The sequence below is a fragment of the Alosa pseudoharengus genome, unplaced genomic scaffold (assembly GCF_046254945.1).
Source record: "Alosa pseudoharengus isolate Yale_2024_CS ecotype anadromous, Long Island Sound unplaced genomic scaffold, YU_APseudo_1.1 YU_APseudo_1.1_scf_3, whole genome shotgun sequence".
NCBI lineage: Eukaryota > Metazoa > Chordata > Actinopteri > Clupeiformes > Clupeidae > Alosa > Alosa pseudoharengus.
Window position 1 is genome coordinate 9,988,494 of NW_027468718.1, and position 5,864 is coordinate 9,994,357.

At 41.8% G+C, this 5,864-nt stretch overlaps 1 pseudogene; it reads left to right on the forward strand.

Moving 5' to 3' along the window:
- Nucleotides 1-3,621: 3,621 nt before the first annotated feature.
- Nucleotides 3,622-5,864, forward strand: LOC143099603 (heat shock 70 kDa protein 1-like; annotated as a pseudogene).

A 5,864-nucleotide genomic window follows, 5' to 3' on the forward strand; every position in this document is an offset into this window, starting at 1 on the left:
CAAAAACTATTTTGTTACAAACAAAAATACAAATACAAATACTGGCTCATGAAATGTAACAAAATAAAATAGAAAATACTGATGTGAAAAATGTATTTAATTAAAATACAAGTAATTAGTAATTTGAAAATACAAAAATACCCACACAATAATCATGGTATACCAACTTTTTAAAAATAAACTACAAGGCATATTATTGAAAACGTATCCCCAAGAGACCAGAAATACTATTTTCTGATTGGCTGGCAGAAGGCTATTAATTCTGTACATTGGGGCCCCTATGAAGTAGATCTAGTAAAAATAAATGTAAACAGCATCCCATATCAATGATTGAACTGACAAGAAGCAAATTTCGCAACAGTGGAATCAACTGTAACATAGCACAGTGTTTCTTAACTGGTGGGTCAGGACCCAAAAGTGGGTCACGGAACCGTTCTGGGTGGGTTGCAGAGCTTGCGGTTAAAAAATAAATAAATAAATAGGCAATTTAAAATGCTCCCTTATCAGATCTAATATTGGACCTTTATTTTGATAAACTTTATTCGTAGCCTATTGCCATTGACATAGACAATGCTTATGTGACAGGTCACGTTAGACATCATTTTAGTGGTAAACGCAATTAAGCTGCTACTCTGAATATTTGAAGTAGCCTAGCCTAGGCTCGGATATGGATTCACTTAAACTCTGGAGAAAATAGGACAGAAACCCCATTGTGTGGTGTGCAGACTGGCACATGAGAGCATGAAACCATCAAAACTAAAATGCCACATGGAAACAAGGCACCCCTGTCAAAGTCATACCTGTCGAGTAATTTGAAAGGTGACATCAAGAGTTGACTTCACAAATGTAGCCTAATGCCAAACATCTGCATGTTCCAAACAAGTATAGGCCTACAGCACTTCGCTTGTCTTACCATGGGGCTCACAATATCAATTGGCTTGAACGCTAAAAAATATATATGGGTCACGACTTTAAGCACATAGGAAATTGTGGGTCCCAAAGCCAGACCAGTTCAGAACCACTGACATGGCATACTACCCACCATCATTTCCGTAACCAATGAATGTAGAACCACACATTTAACAGGTCAGCCTCTTTTTAAACTGAACTGCGTTTCCCTTTTTTTCAACTTTCAAAGTTCTAAGGGGATGATGAAACAGAAAAGACAGATATAATGCTTTTAAGTTGTCTACAGGGTGATATTAAATTGGCAGCACAAACAAAGAAATTGGGTTTACAACCCATGTTGACCATTTTGGCTCCCTCAGTTGACTTTTCTTTTCATTTTTTCTAACTTCAGACATGTCCAGAGGGGATCGTAAAAGAGAAAAGTTGTATCTAACACTTACGTTGGTCACAATGTACAAACTACTGCAAGAAAAAGGAAAAATGGGTTTACATTTTACGCTGTCCTTCCAAAAGGGTAATGCAATTAATATTTCTATGGACAAATTGCTACTTAGGCCAACTTTAGAGCTGAATATAGGGAATTGCCCTAGGGATATCATCGGCACCCACCCTATTCTTATGGAGTAACCCCTAGGCAACAACAAACAGCAAAGAAAAAAAAAAACTTTAACCAACAAAACAAGGTTCTGGCCTTTGGCTCCCTGATTGTGATAAGCATAGCTTATTGTAACGGTTAATATATTTAACTGAGTGATGAAATGTTGGCTTATTAGAGAAAAACGACAGAAAGAATGAAAGTATTTAAGTATTTGAAATACTCTAAATACAATCCCTCAAAGTATTTTGTTACAAACTACATTAGACTGGTTCCAATCCTGCAAAATACAAATGACAAAATATGCTAAAGTAATTAAATACGTATTTAAAATACATATAATTAAAATACTGCCCATGTCTGCTCATATCCATAGCCCCCCCTCACATACACTAAAAGCCCCCCCCCCCTTCTCTTCATCCCCACACACACACTCATATCCCCCCCTTCTCCTCATCCCCACACACACACTCATATCCCCCCCCCCCTTCTCCTCATCCCCACACACACACTCATATCCCCCCCCCCTTCTCCTCATCCCCACACACACACTCATAGCCCCCCTCCCCTACTCATCCCCACACACACACTCATAGCCATAGCCCCCCTCCCCTACTCATGCCATCACACACACTCCCTCTCTCTTTCTGTTTTTTCTCCGCCCATGTACGCTATGTCAGATGTCAGACCTCTTCTGATTGGCCATATGAGGTGAGAACACAGGAAATGGAGAGATTAAGAGCAGACGCTCACAGAGCTCAGATTCAGTCAGCATCAGCACAGCATGGAGATTCCTTCAGCATTTCAGCTGCTCGGTGAGTGACATCTGAGTGTGTGTGTGTGTGTGTGTGTGTGTGTGTGTGTGTGTGTGTGTGTGTGTGTGTGCGTGTGTGTGTTTCCCTTTCAAAGACATTAAAATACTGTAGCACAACTCAAACAGGAGTGTTATTATCAATAATCAGCCTAGTTTCTCTGAGCAGTTGGCTGTTCACCCTCTGTAATTATTATAATTTAATAAAAAATAATCAATATTGACTAAAAGGAGAAAGAAACAGATAAAACTGTTGAAAAGATTTACATTTGTTTACATTTACATTTGTTTATTACAGAGAAGGTATCATGAAAGGGGATAGCATCTTAACATGACAAACATATTGTAAAATGTACCAACCTATATTCTAATAGGTGCAGGCCTGTGATATACAGGAAGCCCCCTCAAACGAACCACAAGACATGCAGTTCATAAAGCTGGCATTTAAAGCCAAGTTCTTAATCAGCCATGGGTGTGTTTGATGATAATGACATCTGTCATTCTCTCATCTGTCAAGAGCCAGCAGCATAACATCAAACAGCATGTCGGTATTTTGACAATCAGCACTAGTACTTGATTTATAAAAACCTGTGTGTGACCAGCAGAGTATAGCCTACATGCACTGTGCACTCGCCTATTATTTGAACTTATAGGCAAACTGAACTGAAACTAATTTCACAGGTCTCATAGGCAATGACAAACAGATCTATGTTAATTACTTTCACTATTGACTAACAAGGGGTTACAATAGTAAACATTGTCTGAAAAAAAGGAAAACTTACCCAAATAATGTTTGAATGACTGAATAAAAATCCTGCGGATAGCTTATTCATCCAGAAAATGAGTTGCCTTGGACTTGTTGTTAGGGCTGCTTACTCTTGTGACAGTGCCTCTTCACAGCTTTGCTTTACATATGCTTTCTGCTATTGACCAGGTTTTTCTTGGTCAATTGAGTAATGCTTTTTAGTGGGTGTAAGATACATGTACTGATTTTTAGATCAAGCTCCAGACTACGCCTATGTTCGTTCATTGACACATCTGTAGTCGCAATGTTTGATGGAAGTGGGGCGCATGGGACTTCAATTTCGACCGCGGCACGCACAGGAGTGGCCAAGCAGCAAAACGGCAAAATGACGCTTGCACTGTGCTTTGCTCAAAAAATACACAAATGCTGTCTCATTTACACATTTTGTGTCAAAATTAAGTAAAAATTATGTTAGATACATTCAGATGTAATCTTTTTTTTCCAGTCAAGACTATTTGATTTCGCTGACCAGGACACGAAACTGCCATTGCATTTTCAATTTATTGTATAGCCTACCATATATACAAATCATATTTTATAATCACTTCATTATATATTACATTAGGTCACAAGTACACACAATACACAGACAGACAGACAGGCACCTCACTTTAACAGATTTCATAGATACTGCATAGTGGTCCATAATAGCTTCATAATGACAGTTGTTTCTGTTTTTTTCTGTGTGTATGTGTGTGCAGAATGCAGGATGTCATCAGCAAAAGCTATTTCCATTGGTATTGACCTGGGTACCACCTACTCCTGTGTGGGGGTGTTTCAACGCGGAAAAGTGGAGATCATCACCAACGACCATGGCAACAGAACCACCCCCAGCTATGTGGCCTTCACAGACACACAGAGAGACTGATTGGCGATGCTGCAAAAGGTCAGGTGACCAGGAATCCTGACAACACCATCTTTGATGCCCTGCATCTGATTGAAGGAAAGTTTGACGTGCAGTCTGGTAGAACACACTGGCCATTTGACGTCATTTGTGATGGAAGAAAGCCCAAAGTTCAAGTGAAGTACAGAGGTGAGACAAAAACATTTGACCCGGAAGAGATCTCCTCCATGATCCTGGCCAAGATGAAGGAGATTGCTGAGGCCTATCTGGGACAGGAAGTAGCCAACGCCGTCATCTCTGTTCCTGCCCACTACAGCTACGCCCAGCGCCAAGCCATCAGGGACGCTGCGCTGCTGGCTGGACTGAACGTGCCAAGGATCGTCAGCGGCTCCACAGCTGCAGCCATTGCTTATGGGCTGAATAATCCCAAGACTGCTGAATGTAACGTCCTCATCTTTGACCTGGGCGCTGGCACTTGTAATGTCTCCATCCTTACCATTAAAGATGGTCTTTATCAAGTAATAGGCACAGCTGGAGACGCTCACCTGGGTGGGGCTGACTTTGATAATCGCATGGTGGATCACTTCGTGAGAGAGTGTGAGAGGAAATTTCAGAAAGACCTCAGCCAGAACAAGAGGGCACTGATAAGGCTGCGCACAGCATGTGAGATGACCAAGAGAACGCTGTCCACCAGCTCCCACGCCAGAATTGAAATCGACTGTCTTTATGAAGGCATTGATTTCTACACCTCCATCACCAGAGATCGATTTGAGGAGATGACCGCTGACCTGTTCAGGAGAACACTTGATCCTGTAGAAAAAGCCCTGAGAGATGCCAGGTTGGACAAGTCACAGATCCATGACATCGTCTTGGTGGGAGGTTCCTCCAGAATCCCTCAAATCCAGAAGCTGCTGCAGGATTTCTTCAGTGGAAAGGACCTGGTCAGGAGCATCAATCCTGACGAGGCAGTGGCCTACGGCGCTGCAGTGCAGGCTGCCATTGGTCAGGAGCATCAATCCTGACGAGGCAGTGGCCTACGGCGCTGCAGTGCAGGCTGCCATTGGTCAGGAGCATCAATCCTGACGAGGCAGTGGCCTACGGCGCTGCAGTGCAGGCTGCCTTTGTCAGTGGAGACACGTCTAAGAACATCCAGGACATAGTGCTGGTGGATGTGCTCCCATGTTCCTTGGCCATTAAGATGGCTGGAGGAGTTATGACCACCCTCATCACCCGCAGCACCCATTTGCCATTCAAACGGACCAAGACCTTCACCGCCTACTCAGACAACAAGTCTGAGGTCCTGATCCAGGTGTATGAAGGAGAAAGTGCCAAGACCAAGGACAACAACCTGCTGGACATGTTTGTGCTAACAGGGATTCCCCCGGCCACACACGGTGTCCCCGAGATTGAGCTCACCTTTGACATTGAGGCTAACGGAATTGGATATGTTTCAGCAAAGGTCAAAACAACTACACAGCCATATGTATTGTTACTTAGCCTGTATGCTTTAGCAATTTATTTGAATGCCATGATCTCCACACATGCAGCTTATTAAACATTAATTAAATCTTCAGTTCCCACTCTAAATGCAGTTCACATTTGTCTACTAGGAGTTGCCCTGTGTTGTCATCAGGTTATTTTATAATAAAATTTGATTTCTTTTATGGCTTCATAATTCCATACACCAAGGTGATTAGTTTATTTCATGTTTCAGTTTTACACTGTGTACTTGACAAACGTTATACTGTAAAGCCTATTCTCTGTCTTTTATTTTGTATTTCATATTTCCATACTGTATTTGGTGTGACTGTCACACTGCGACCTCGAGACACAGAGATCTTTGTAAAAAAAAACACCAGAATTCTCTTTTAATAAACATTTTGAATATGAAAGCGTTTAA